Here is a 14,749-nt window from a genome sequence, read left to right as displayed (position 1 = left end):
CCTGCCACCCGGATTACAGCGTTCCCATCACACACGACCCTGATGGGACACGTCCCTGCCCAGAAGCCGGGGAGACTTGGTACTGGGTATGAAGGATGCAACCAGCAAAATACAGCTGATTGTTTCTATTTCAGGCTTCTTAAAATGGATGGCAAATCCTATTTCTGCTCCTCGTCCCCTTCATAAGGATGAGCAAGGCTTTGGAGGATCAGTGTGGCCTTTGTGCAGTGCTTCACCCATGGCCATTGCAGAAATCCCAAAAAAACCTGTGGCTCATACAAGTCCTGCCTTCTGTTGCAAATTCGTGACACCTCGTGCCCTCTGCCCTCTCCTGAGCCAGCGAGGGAAGAGCCGGAGCAGAATCCTGCCGGGATGCAGCATATTCACACCGACTCGAGTCAAGACACCGCCTCTCGCAGCTCTAGTCATGTGGCAGTGATGTTAAATATGACCACAGGCAGCTCTCTAAAAGATTTAAGCACATCAGGCTTTTGCCAGCCGTGCAGGTGAATGAAATCTTCCCCCCTCTCCATAGAGACCGGCTCCCCGCGGCCCGGCCTGCCAGCCAGCCACACGCTAATTGGGGCTGTCATCAAAAGAAATGAGTTTCCAGGCGAGCGGAGTTCAAGCAGGTCTGGATCTGAAGTGTGCAGCTGCCCGTTCCCTTTTGTCCCCCTTCCCCTTCTACCTTGCCTTTGTCTTCTCTCGCCTCTGTTGCTTTTGCTTGTGTTTTTTTTTTTTATTTTAATGTTTTATTTTGAGGCTATGAATGTAAATTCGCTCCTCAGAACAGGAGGGGTGAAGCTCAGTACCCAAGTGACTTTAGAGAGGGCTCTGCTGCTTGAGGGGGTGGTGGAACGTCAGTGTTGGGGGAATGTTCCTTGGCATGGAGCAAAAGTAACAAGTGATGGGACCAGAGAAAACGGCCTCAAGTTGCACCAGGGGAGGTTGAGGTTGGATGTGGGGAACAATTTCTTCCCTAAAGGGCTGTGGGGCATTGGAACAGGCTGCCCAGGGCAGTGCTGGAGTCACCATCCCTGGAGGGTTGGACAGACGGACATGAGGTTCTCAGGACACGGGGCAGTGCCAGGGGTGAGGGAACGGTTGGACTTGATGAACTTTAGGGGCTTTTCCAACCAAAATGATTTCCTGATTCTGTGCTTCCTCTTTGACTCCCTTCTTGATGCAGAGCGGATGCAGTTTGGTCCTCAGAGCATCATCAGTTTTGGTAGCACTCATTAACACTCCCTGTTTCTCATTCTTGCAGGGCTGTAGTGATGGCTGAAATGTGATGGGGTGTCATACCTGTGAGAAATTCCATTTCCATCACATGAAGACTTTTCTTTCCAAATGCCTGTATCCTCTGGGTTTGTCTGGGACACAGGAGATGTTTGTGCCCTGATGGGCTAGAGAAGTTGAACTGTGCAGAGACTCATCAGAGGCTGGAGCTTTGGGCTACATCTCCAGCATTGCCGCTTAGATACCCCCCATGCTCTTTGGATACCAGAGCCACCAAGTGCTGCTCTTTGCTCAGGTTTTCTGAACATACCAGCAGCCACATCAGCACTGTCACTACTGGTTTGAGTCACCAGATAATACAGCTTCAGCTCTTGAAGGAGCTAAGTTGTCCCCTCTTCCTCATGTCCCCTGGCAGCTTGTTCCCCAGACCTTCTGGAGACCACACGTGTGATTAGTCGGGTGCAAAAGGGAGCAGAGGGAGGCACAACAGACGGAGACACTGCTCTGTGCTGCGAGAGAGCCAGCAGTGACTTATCGATCAGCTCAGAAGGTGACGCTCCAGCTTTTGCAGGTGGCGTTTGGCCAGAGGACTCTGCTCCAAGGCAGATGCTGAGTGAGCACCTGCGTCAGGGGGATGAGGTTTTCTTGCTGGAAAACAAGGGTAGATCCCACCCTGGAGGCTTTGCTGTCTCTGAGGAAAAGGTGAGAAGTTTCCCTTATCCCGCTGCTGACAGGCGTGTTATTAATGGAGTGAGAGGAGACGAGGCAAAGCCTGGGCTCTGCTCAATGGCCATCGGCGGTGAGGAGTGACACCAGCCTTGCTGTAAGCCTTGTCTTCTTGGGAGCACTTAAATCCTGCGCATCACCGAATTCCATGGAGTTATTTTGGTTAGAAATGACCCTCAAGCTCATCAAGTCCAACCATACCCACCCCTGGCACTACCCCGTCTCTCATTATTCTGATGCAGAAGGTGCCAGATCCAGGCCCTGGGTCCTGGCTCCCCGGCTTGCTAAGCCAGGACTGCCAAGAGCAGTAAAACCACACTTGCTATTCTGCTTCTTTATCCTGAAGTGCTGGCTGAGCTCAAAGTGCTGCCCCCTCCTTCCAACAGCACTCAGTGCGGATTTCTTTAACACAGGGTGCTGGAGCCATAACCGGCCGCTGGAAATGTGATTTATAGGAGTTCTGGAGAAGGGTTTTTTGAGACAAAGGTCATAGGATCATTTTGGTTGGAAAAGCCCCTCAAGATCATCGAGTCCAACCATAACCCACCCCTGGCCCTGCCCTATGTCCCTGATAACCTCGTGTCCGTCTGTCCAGCCCTCCAGGGATGGTGACTCCAGCACTGCCCTGGGCAGCCTGTTCCAATGCCCCACAGCCCTTTGGGGAAGAAATTGTTCCCCACATCCAACCTCAACCTCTTCTGGTGCAACCTGAGAATTTATTGAGGGCTGGACTGGGGCAAACTGAGGAAGTACATCAGAAACCATCTCCCCCAGCCCCACTTTTCCAGGGAAGCAGAACAGGGCATCTCACACCATCGGGGTGTTTCTTCCAACTTGCAAAATTCATGGTTTGGGAGGTCACAGAGCCAAATGCCACCAATGGGTTCCATAAAGGGCTGGGTGATTTTTACGGCCAGTAATAACATTTGTAGTTATACATGCTGCAGGAAGATAAGGCTAATCAATTCTCATGCTTCAGGTCAGCAGCTGATTGCTGCAGGGGTCAGGAAGGAATTATTTCCTCACCATTTACAGCTTTATTTAATTGGCCAGATGCATTAAGAGCCTTTTAATTATTTTTTTTTCCCTGTTCTCTCCTCTGAAGCATATGGAATGAAGCGCTTTCAGAGACAACACTGCACTGGTAGGACACCATGGCTCTTGTCTGGCAGGGCAAATCTCCTGCATTAATGAAGCCTTTTAATGCTGGGACTTTCTGTGGGAGTTAGCAGGGTGGGGTTTCTTTTATTCCAGAAGAGGGTATTTCATTAGTGCTTCCTGATAACTCGTAGGAAAATCCATTTGGTTCTTAAATGCAGTTTGCAGGACCTGCTCTCTGTTTAGGTCCAGAACCGTGTGGGAATTTTCCACTGCAGTGCTGGTTACATGGCATAGCAATTGCTGCAATTTTGGTTTTGTAGCTTACAGTTTAAAAAAATGGCAACTGGAGCAAATCCACATGGAAGAGCTTTGTTCTGAGTTGAGTCAATTCTTTGCTTTAAATGAACCATAGTCTGACAGTCCCAAGCTACCATTCCTATGACTCCAAATGGCTCTGTGGAAATGCACAGTGTCCAGCTCTGAAATGATCTTGCACCATCACGATTTAAGATAAAACTGATTTTTTTCTTGATTTCATTCTGAATCTCGGGTTGGGGGAAGCTCCGTTACATCCCAGTTGGTTAAGCGGGCAGCAGCACAACGAGATTTGGGCTCCTCATAATTTCCTGGCTGGAGCTGGGCAGGTTATAACCAACCTCCACGCCAGCTCAGGGTTTGTCCAGAAACACCATTCTCTCGCATCAGGAAAGAAGGCAGATCCCATCCACTTCAATGGAAAAATACATAATGCCCTTTTCTCTTCAGAGGAAACCTGCCAAAGAGTTGTTCATTTCGGGACCTTGCGGCTGAAAACCTGCTTTTGCCACGGAGTATCTTTAAAAATGAATTTTCTCACTTGACTGAAACAAAAAGACTCAAACCCAGCAAATCTGGGGTGTTTAAAAATATTCTCTTTAAGTTAAAAGCTGTTTGGGACATTCAGGTGAGCTGAAGTTTGCCCTGGTTCAAGCTGGAACAGCACAATCCCTGCATCAGTTTCTTCTCTTACTATTATGGGGGGAGTTTAGTGTGTTTTTGCATATTTTAGGAATTGCTGACCTTTTGTCTGACTTTTGAGAGGGAAATACATAAAAGGTCTCCCTTGCTGTATATGCTTCCCTACTCTAATTTTAAACACAAGTCTTTTAGTAGGAAGGGGAAGCTCCAGGCAAAGCCTGGCACTGCCACGTGTCTCCCATAAGCATCCTGTATCATTTCCTCTGATCTCTCTGTTTTTTAGCCACTTTTGGCTTCTCTTTTTGCATTTTCAGGGCTCTCTTTGCACAGCAGCATCTCCAGAAGGGTCGTCCCCATCCTGCCCCGGGGTGATGAGCTGCTCTGTCCTCGGGCAGAACTCATGCTGGAGTAAATATGAGGTGCCTAATGAGGTGATTAGAATAACGAGGCAGCGATGTGAGCCCTTGTGTTACCACCTGAGACTTGGACCATGGTCACCACAGGGACTTGGCAAGGTAGGAAAGGAGGTGGGAGTGAGGATGAGCTGGTGCTAGGAAAGGCTTAACTGACGCTGGGCTTGGGCTCCTATTGAGGCAGTTTCTGACTTGTGTAAATTGTTATTTTCATCCTCGCTGCAGTGAATGAAGCTCAGTTTATTCTTACTCTTTAAAATCCTTAAAAAGGGAAAGAGGGAGTGGGGTCTTGGTGGGCGCCGTGGGGATCAGACCCTTCCTGCAACCTGCGCTGGGTGAGGATTCTCCATCTCTGGAGACAGCTTTGGCCACAGAAATGGTCTGAGACTGTGAGACAGGCTGAGAGAGTTGGGGTGTTCATCCAGAGAGACCTTATTGTAGCATTTCTGTACTTGAAAGGGACTGATAAGAAAGATGAGGACAGAATTTTCAGCAGGGCCTGTTGTGATAGGACAGGGGGTGATGGTTTTAAATTCAAGGGTTCAGGCTGGATAAAGGGAAATTGTTGTCCCTGAGGGTGGTGAGAGCCTGGCCCAGGTTGGGCAGAGAGGTGGTGGCTGAACCATCCCTGGAGACATCCCAGGCCAGGCTGGACGGGGCTCTGAGCAACCTGAGCTGGTGAAGATGTCCCTGCTCATGGCAGGGGGGGCACTGGGGGAGCTGGGAATGTCCCTTCAACCCAAACTGTTCTATGATCTCAATTCCACAATAAATGCTTCCTGAAAAAAGTATCTTGGCCCATCCATGGAGAGAGAGGTCCAACACACCCTGCAAAAATCTCTTGGTTTCCTTACAGAATCTCTGCTGCAGGGTTTGGTTTCCCGAAGCGGCTGGAAGGGATGCGGCAGCTCCGAGCGTACAACATTTAGCAAGCTGGAGAGCATTGCAAGGGCATTCTCCAAATTGAAGGTGAGACCCCGCTGGGTTTCCACGCTCCAGCGCCTTGCAGAGGAGACGTGTCCTTCTGTCCCTGCTTCTGCCCCTCTGCATCAGGACTTCTGAGTGTATTTATTGTCAGGACTGTCTCTGAGGGGGCTGCTCTTTTGCCCGATGCCCACAGGAGGGGTTTGGGACAGCGGTGACAAGCTGCAGGTGTCACCCTGGTTTTGTCAGAGCTGCTGGGCTGTGTTTTGATCTGCAGCAGTCATACCTCCCCTTTTTACCTATTGAAAAATAGCAATAAATTAATTGAGGATTATTAATTAGATTAATTGTGAAACTTAACACGAATCACCCGCCGCCTTTCCCAGTCTATAATCACTTGCTTTCCACGATCAATTAGACAGTTCCAGTCGATATTTTAGATTTGTTCGATAGCGAGGCGGCAGTCTATGGTTTGTGCGTTGGGCTGGAATAGAACAGATCAAGAAATCATTATTGTCATTGCTTTAATGTAGACTGGAGTTTACCTGCTACAACTCGAACTTACGGCAAATTAATTCTTTCAGTTGTGGTTTGCTGAGCAAAGGGGGGTGGAAGGGGCATTTTTTTGCTCTCTGGTCCATGGATGGGTAAGTCTTGCCTCAGTTTCAACCATTGTAGCCTCAGTTCTGCCCCATTTTTACATCTAATGTTGAAATGACAGCTGAGTTCCCTCGCGGTAGAGCTGGCTAAATGGGGAAGAAAAGAGGGAGATTTACACCTGTTCTCCCAGTTGGAAAAAATCTGCTCTCAGTGCTGAAACCTTGGAACCTCAGAAACGCAAATCAGTTCTTCATTTTGATGCCGCATAACTGACTGTATGGATGGGAGAAGCAATATGACTAGTAATTGCAGACAAATTCTCCATTTCCTTTAATTGTTTCTGTAACTTGATTTACTCTTGAAATGCTCCGTGGATGCTTTGCTTATTTACTGTCTCTTCGCATTCCTATCACTTTTCCTGCCCTGAGTGATGAAGCACATTCATCATTTCTTCTCATTTGGTGCGGACAGATACAGTTGTTCCTGGTAGCAGCGTGCTTAGAGAAGGAGCTGCTGGCAAAATGGTTAATATCAATTAAAAATGGGATAAACCATTTGTAGCGAAGAGGCAGGAGTGGTGCCAAACTGAAGAGAACACCCTATAAACATTTTAAGAGCACTAAGGAAAATGTAAGCAAGATTAAATAAGAAAAGGCTGGGGCAGGAGGTTGAGCTGGGGAAATAGAGGAGCTGTTGGGAACACAAGTACTAAAGCCAGGTCTACACTTGGTCCTGAGACAATGCGCTGAAATATTATTAACTCCAGAAGGATTTCTGTGTGCCTTGAGGACCTCACGTGGCCATTCAGGCTTGTCTAGAAGGTCCAGGCTCCTTCAAAAGGAGGACTTAGCAGCTGTTCTAATTTCCTCAGGTCCAACTTGAACTTACTGCCTCTCAGCTCTGAGGACTCGATGCCTGCCTCAATTTAAACCCATCAGTTTTTTTATGCCAAGACTCGAGACGTGTTCTGTACTTATTTCCCATGTGCTCTTTTTAATGGTTTGTCTCCAGACGTTTTTTGCTGTTAATTTTGCAGTGAAAAATAACCTAAACTGGCTGAAAGAAGTGTTTGAAAGATGACTTGTAGATTGTAAGCCAGAGCTGGGAGCTGCCTTATATAGATGTTTCCTGGGCGTTTTCTTTGGGAATAATCAGCCCCAAAGCTGGTCTTGGAGGAGAGTCACGAATGAGAGTTACCAACAGGGGCTTTTATGAAAGATGAAACTTGCACTCAAGTTTCAATTCAGATAAAACATGCCAATTGAAGTGTATCTTTCCCTTGTCACTTCTGCAGAGAGAGAGATTTTTATTAACGCCAATTGCATGGAAACAGGGGTCGGGCACAGTGCCCCCACGTAGATAAAAAGACATTAATGCACTTAGGCTGTGACAGCAGAGAGCAGCTGGTTTTATTTTATGTTCTTTTTGACTCTGGTGGGAGCTTTGCTGAGCAGTGCAGGACGTTGGGGCCGAGTTCAATGAGAGATCCCTCGAGGGAAGATATCTGATTAGCCTGGAGAACAGGAGCTGAGGGGAGACCTTCTGATCTCTGAACTGCCTGAAAGGAGCTTGGAGCCAGGGGGGTCGGGCTCTGCTCCCCAGGAACAAGCGCCAGGAGCAGAGGAAACGGCCTCAAGTTGCACCAGGGGAGGTTGAGGTTGGATGTGGGGAACAATTTCTTCCCCAAAGGGCTGTGGGGCATTGGAACAGGCTGCCCAGGGCAGTGCTGGAGTCACCATCCCTGGAGGGTTGGACAGACACGGAGATGAGAGCCATCAAGATGCTGAAGGGAGTGGAGCATCTCCCGTGTGAGGAAAGGCTGAGGGAGCTGGGGCTCTGGAGCTGGAGAAGAGAACACTGAGGGGGGACTCATTCATGGGGATCAATATGGGAAGGGGGAGTGTCAGGAGGATGGAGCCAGGCTCTTCTGGGTGACAACCAGTGACAGGACAAGGGGCAATGGGTGCAAACTGGAACGCAGGAGGTTCCACTTAAATAGGAGAAGAAACTTGTTCGGGGTGAGGGTGTCAGAGCCTGGCCCAGGCTGCCCAGGGAGGTTGTGGAGTCTCCTTCTGTGCAGACATTCAAACCCGCCTGGACACCTTCCTGTGGAACCTCAGCTGGGTGTTCCTGCTCCATGGGGGGATTGCACTGGATGAGCTTTCCAGGGCCCTTCCAGCCCCTGACATTCTGTGAGTCTCAGGGACACGGGGTAGTGCCAGGGCTGGTGTAATCGCTGATCTGGAGGGTCTTTTCCAACCAAGGTGATTCTGTGATCTTTTGCAGTTAGTCCCACTTGGTCCCCAAGCAGAAGGATGGTGGCTTGTGCCCAGGGTGCCGGAAAACCCATTTCCCAGCACCACGATCCCGTCCCCAACCCAGCGTGAGGCTGCTCCATTGCAAACTCCATCACAAGCCTCATCTCCTACCCTGGGACAGCGTCATTAAAAAGGCCGAGCTTTTAAAGCTGTGCTGCCCGCGTAGCCAGCTGCGATGATGGATGGATCCCTCAGTCCTTGGCAGGAATTGTACAACACCTCATGGCTGCGCTGCCCGATCGATTAGTACATCTCCTTCAATCAAGCAGACTTATTTTAGCCGAGCCTGGAGCTGCCTTCCCAACCCGCTGGTGCATTTTGCAGCTCGTGGGCCACCTCCCTGCTGAAAAGGGTGAGAACTGCTTCTGGAAAAGCTTTCTCTTTCTAGGGCATCTAATTTGAAGCTTTCTAATAAATAGGCCGCTCGACATTTTTTGATATAAAGGTCAACATCCTCTGCTAGACTGGAGGATTTTAAGTGGAGGAAATGGTATTGGTAGGCTGATTTTGATAATGATACTAATCTTGTATCTGATCCTCGATAGCAATACTAACCCCATCAGCGTACTGCTCTTTTCTCTGAAAATGTGGCTGGTATCTTTTTTGGCAGAGCCAATGCCCATTAGCACAGAGGAGCTTTACTCGAGACTTTAACTTGTGGAAGAGCTGCCATGCAGAATGCAGAAAAGGGAGCTTGAATTGTTTTTAGGGAAAAAAGTCAATCAGAGCAAGTGCTTTTGGCTGAATGGGGTCTCAGCCTCCTGAGTTGGCTTTCCCAAACCTGGTACGTGTTTGCTAATTGATTACTGTAGCGTTGAGCACATATTTGACATACCAGCCACACTGCATTTATGGACAGAGAACACCCCTAAGTGCTGGAAGATGGGGCTGATGTCTAGAGGGAAATACCCAGGACACACAGCAGGTTTGGAATTCCTGAGAGGTGTCACCGAGCAGAGCTGGGAAGCACCTGAGGATCTCTGGGGACATCGGAGACAGTGCGGTCTGGTTTCCAGTGTGTTTGTGCTCCACGTGCTTTGCTGCCTATTGTGAATGCTACTTAAAATTTTCTCAGGTTAGGGTGATGCACGGTCCTCTAAATGGTCCTCTGGTTCGAGCATCAATGTTCAGGTAGTTTTAGTGCCAGCTAACCTGCAGTTTGCTTGTCTTCTCTCTAAAAACCTGTGGGTTTTGTTTCTCAAGAGCTCCGTGTATGGTGTTCTCAGAACATGGCTTATGTGGCTCTGCTTTCTCCTCTGCACAATTTGTCTTTTTCTGCATTTCCACACGCCTCCCACGGCCCCGACAGCCTTTATTCCCTTGGCCTGTGATCTATCACAGGCATGCGCTGCAAGCTGATTAAAATCTCTCATCGGGTGGATCAGCTATTGCTCTGTATCTGGCTCAAGCCGAGGGGCTGTAGATGCTGGATTTCTTTGATAAGGTGCCAAAGTGACATTCAGATGTCTGAGCCAAAGCGCCGAGTAAATGCTTTTCCCATCTGCCGCCATGGTAGACTCCCAAAGCCCAATAGAAGCAACTTCTTACGTGGCTGTTTGCTGCAGGGATGATCTGCCCCAGCACAAGACAGTTTGCTTGTGCTGTGTGTGTTTAGGCTCTTTCCGTTGTTTACCAGAGAAGTATAAAACTCCTTCCAGGTGACATTTGCAGGGAAAAAAATAGGAAAATCAATTGTTTATCAACATCCTGGCAATCAGTAAATGCAGTGATAGGTGCAACTATCTCTATTGGAGCTCAACCTTGATTTCAGGGAGCCAGGTTTTTTTCTCTAGGCACATGTGGCTGAAGCTTGGCTGTGTCCGGGCCAAAGCATGGGGTTGGACTCGCAGCAAAGGTCTTCAGAGGAGCAAAGAATTGTCTTGTGCCATCCTGAACCCTTCCCTTCCTTGGGGTGGTGCTTATTGCTTTGTGCGTATTCACAGCATCCCATGCTGGTTGGGGTTGAAGGGCCATCTGTAGAGCCCCCAGTGCAACCCCTGCTCAGGCAGGGTCACAGAGCAGATCACACAGGTGGGTCCAGGCGGGTTTGAATGTCTCAGAGAAGGAGACTCCACACCCACTCTGGGCAGCCTGGGCCAGGCTCTGGCACCTCCCAGCAAAGAAGTTTCTGCTCATGTTCAGATGGAGCCTCCTGTGTTTCAGTCTGTGCCCGTTGCCCCTCACCCTGGCGTTCGGCACCACTGGAAATTCCCTCTGATCTCTTGCTCTTTGTCCAGCTGTGGGAGCTCTGCAGATACTGGCACACACACGTGGTCCGTGAGCCCCCAGGGAGGTACCTGCTTTCTGGGGATGTCTGCACCAAGCCACAGTTTCACAGCAAAGGTGTGAACCACAGGGCAAAACACCCACCCCAGGGGGATTCCCCACTGGTTTAGAAGTCTGAAGTGGAACAGTGTCTGCTTGGCCATCTCCGCAAAGCCCCTATACTATCTTCCCTTTTTCTGAAGTTCCCCAGTGATAGGACAAGGGGTGATAACTTAAAGGAGGGAGATCCAGGCTGGATAAAGGGAAATTGTTGTCCCTGAGGGTGGTGAGAGCCTGGCCCAGGTTGGGCAGAGAGGTGGTGGCTGAACCATCCCTGGAGACATCCCAGGCCAGGCTGGATGGGGCTCTGAGCAACCTGAGCTGGTGAAGATGTCCCTGCTCATGGCAGGGGGGGCACTGGGGGAGCTGGGAATGTCCCTTCACCCCAAACCATTCTGTGACTCTATGATTTTATGCGCCTGTTGTATTTCCTTCCCTGATTCTCTCACCATCCCGGGACACCTGCAGCCTTTCACTCTTGCTTGAACCTCATTGGTGTCTCCTTAAATGAGGGGATTTGATTTGCAAATGCAAACATGATTTGCACAGGCTTCCTGAGCCTGAGCGTTCCCATCTGACCACCCTTGAGACCTCTTAGTGACTTCCATGTGGCGGAGATCCACAAAAAACACAGCTAGGGACTGAAGAGTTAACACCAGCAGCTCCCAGACACGCTGGAGAGTTACATCATGTTGCTGTGGAAACTAACTTTCTGAAACCACAGTGATGTATGGTAAAGCTTTGGGTCAGCAGGTAATAAATTCTGTTTAAAAAGTGATTTTTTCCCCATCTGCTGATGTAAACATCATTAAGAGAAATGACGGCTGAGAGATGGATTTCTTTTTATATCAATTTTCAGACAAAGAAAATAATTTTTTTTCATAATAAAAAAGTTGCTGGAAATCAGAGAGTGCTATAAATAATAAAATAAAGAAAAAGCACCGGTGATGGGACAGAAATTTTCCCTGGTGATTGGTTTACAGCTTTCTGTGATTTAATGGGGACTCGCAGTTGCCTGCGGGAAGCTGCAGCAAAGCCCTGGACGGGCAAATTGTAGCCTGAATCTCAAACTTTGGAACATCACTGTCCCACGAGTCCTCTGTCACCTGCGCTTTCTTGTCCCGCTTGTTGCCATTGAGGAGGGGGCATGTTTTTGACTGTGCTGCAGTTGGGATGCTCACTGGTGTACCGGGGATTGATTTACTTTTTATTTATATATTTTTAAATGTTGCTTTTCATTCTTCAGGTCTCAGGAGTGTCTGGAATGAGGCAGCAAAACCATCTGGGTTTACCCGACGCGGTGTGACAGCCCTGGCTAACCGCGAGCGTGCCGCCGGGAACGCGGACAAAGGTGTCACCGTGATTAATGGGGTAATTAATAAGCAATTAATGTGCTTTAGTGCATGGCTATAGCTTTTATCCCAGCCATCTCCGCTCAGCACTCGTCTGCTTTCTGTGACGAGCTTGGGCTGATGGAGATGATGCTTCTAGATCGTGAAGCACCCCTGGCTGCTCTCTGTTGGCCCAGCATGGAGGCCGCTGGAGAGGGAAGGAAATCTGGGTGTTTTGTTCACTAATTAATGGGATTTTAAATGATTGCCCTTGAAATGAGTGCTCTGGAATAATTAAGGGAGTGGAGCATCTCCTGTGTGAGGAAAGGTGGAGGGAGCTTGGGCCTCTTTAGCTTGGAGAAGAGGAGACTGAGGGGGGACTCATTCCTGGGGATCAATATGGAAAGGGGCAGTGTCAGGAGGATGGAGCCAGGCTCTTCTGGGTGAGAACCAGTGACAGGACAAGGGGCAATGGGTGCAAACTGGAACACAGGAGGTTCCACTTAAAGATGAGAAGAAACTTGTTTGGGGTGAGGGTGGCGGAGCCTGGCCCAGGCTGCCCAGGGAGGCTGTGGAGTCTCCTTCTGTGCAGACATTCAAACCCGCCTGGACACCTTCCTGTGGAACCTCAGCTGGGTGTTCCTGCTCCATGGGGGGATTGCACTGGATGAGCTTTACAGTGCCCTTCCAGCCCCTGACATTTTGGGATTCTGTGAATGTCCTTTTTTGGCATCTTCTCAATTCACATCCCCGGAGTTTCTGTCTCTGTGCGGATACCTGTGTCACAAATTCACATTTCCCTTGTCTGCAATCCAGGCGGGCGCTCTCAGTTGCATTAAAGCCCGTCAAGGTGTTACACTGATACCTGGAGCCGAACAAGAAGTATATTTTCCATTTATGGCAAAATTAGGGAATTTAGTTTAAATGGGGTTTTTGTATGTGTTCCGAAATGTCCCTGTGAAACCATTACAAAATTGTTTACATATTCTGAGTCGATTTTGGCATTTAAAAGCAATTATAACATAAGAGAAGCTTCTAAGTGAAAAGTTATTTCAGAATGAAAATCAAAGTATTCCGTGCCCTCAAAATAATGAAACATCATGCTTTGACGTTATCAAACACTCGAGTCATTTTTTTCGTTTAGAAACAAGAACATATTGGTATTGCCATGCCCAGGTGAGTTGTTCCTTTTGCAAGAAATTGATGTTTTCTTGATGGAAAATCCTGCAGCCGTGGTGGGAGCAGCCAAACCTTGGCCACTTGTGTAGTGCCATCCTTTTCATTCCGCAGCCTCCAGGCTTGTGCGCTATGAGCAGTCCCAAAGGCTGATAATTAATCAGTGTAGCTGCTTCACAGAGAGGGAATATGATAGTAAAAATAATAATAATGCTTCAATGTTAGTAAGTGATGGGGTAGGCGTGGAGGGCAACCTGGGCAAACCTGGGTTTGCTGAAGTACCCATGAGTTTTAGGGGATATGAATGTCAAGTCAACAAGAGGCAGAAGATACCACAGCTCTGGCATGGCGGAGACAGGAAATATTGCACTTTGTTGTGCATTAAAGGGAACATCAGCAGGAGTGAAAGCTCAGCAGTTGCTTTTAAAAAGCAGAGGAGAGGAAAAACAGGAAGGTGAGATTGCAAGAAGGCTCATCTCCTGAAGACCAGCACACGCGTGGCACATGGGCTGGGTGTTTCAGAGTGTTCAGTGGTTGAAGGTGCCTCTGGTGATGAAGATGAGGCGCCTGGCTGGTCCCACGGCTGCTCTTCAGCATTCCTGTCCCTGCGCAGGGGAGATCATCACCCAGGTCAGTGGTTCTTGAGCACTTGGTTGACTTTGCTGCAGGTTGGACATGGTTGCAAGTGTGGAGACCAGGTTGAACCTGGACCATAGTGCTGTTCTTGCATAGTATAGAATAATTTTGGTTGGAAGAGATGCTCAAGATCATCCAGTCCAACCATAACGCACCCCTGGCACCGCCCCATGTCCTGAGAACCTCATGTCCGTCTGTCCAACCCTCCAGGGATGGTGACTCCAGCACTGCCCTGGGCAGCCTGTTCCAATGCCCCACAGCCCCTTTGGGGAAGAAATTGTTCCCCAAATCCAACTTAAATGTCCTCCGACGCGACTTGGGGCCATGTCCTTTCATCCTATTACTTGTATCCAAGGTGCTGTTTCTTCATCGCACCTCCTGGCATAGAGTTGTCCTCCAGGAAACTCCTCAGACTGCCCTTTTTGGTGCCCTGATAAATGTTTCCCGTGTGCAGCCTGGCATGTGGATATTTTAAAGGCCACTTCCAGCCTGTCTATCTGCCAGCACAGCTTGCCTGCTGTAACCAACCATTCAACATTTACCGCTCCTCCAATATTTGTGTCAGCCGTGATCTTTGCTGGCAGAAGGCTCCTGTTTTCCCTTCCAGATGGTGAAGAGCGGTCTCCAGCCACCCTGGGCTGGGAGCAGAGCCTGCCCTGAACGCCCTTTGATCTCCTGGTTCCATCCAGAGCCAGATAATCCCCCATTTTGGAGGGACCAAGGTTCCAAGTCACAGCCCCCCAGTTCTTTCACCTCCTTTTTGTCCGCCCGGCAGAATTACAGGACGTGTGCTGGGGAAATGGTTTGAGCCGTGGTCTTCGCTTGACAGCAGTGGCGAGAGGGTGAATGATCTCTTTGTCAATACAGTGAAGGCCGTTGCCTGCTATTGATTTTATTTTATTTTTCTTTTTTTGCTGTTAAGCAGAACACTCCATTCCAAGCAGTGCAGAATTGCTGCTTTGAACATGGATGTTTTTCCCCACCGTTTTCCCTCTCTGTCCCC

General features: G+C 49.0%; 1 protein-coding gene across 1 annotated transcript in view; it reads left to right on the top strand.

The window, feature by feature from the left end:
• Positions 1-269: 269 nt before the first annotated feature.
• Positions 270-14,749, top strand: part of LOC136105063 (uncharacterized) — a 70,405-nt gene continuing 55,925 nt past the window's right edge. The window contains exons 1-5 of the mRNA XM_071812372.1: positions 270-632; positions 4,338-4,538; positions 5,293-5,405; positions 8,247-8,630; positions 11,850-11,974. The gene's annotated coding sequence lies outside the window, so the exon portion shown is untranslated. The remainder of the gene's footprint in view (positions 633-4,337; positions 4,539-5,292; positions 5,406-8,246; positions 8,631-11,849; positions 11,975-14,749) is intronic.

Source organism: Patagioenas fasciata, chromosome 9, assembly GCF_037038585.1.
Source record: "Patagioenas fasciata isolate bPatFas1 chromosome 9, bPatFas1.hap1, whole genome shotgun sequence".
Taxonomy (NCBI): Eukaryota; Metazoa; Chordata; class Aves; order Columbiformes; family Columbidae; genus Patagioenas; species Patagioenas fasciata.
This window is presented reverse-complemented; position numbering and strand designations above follow the sequence as displayed.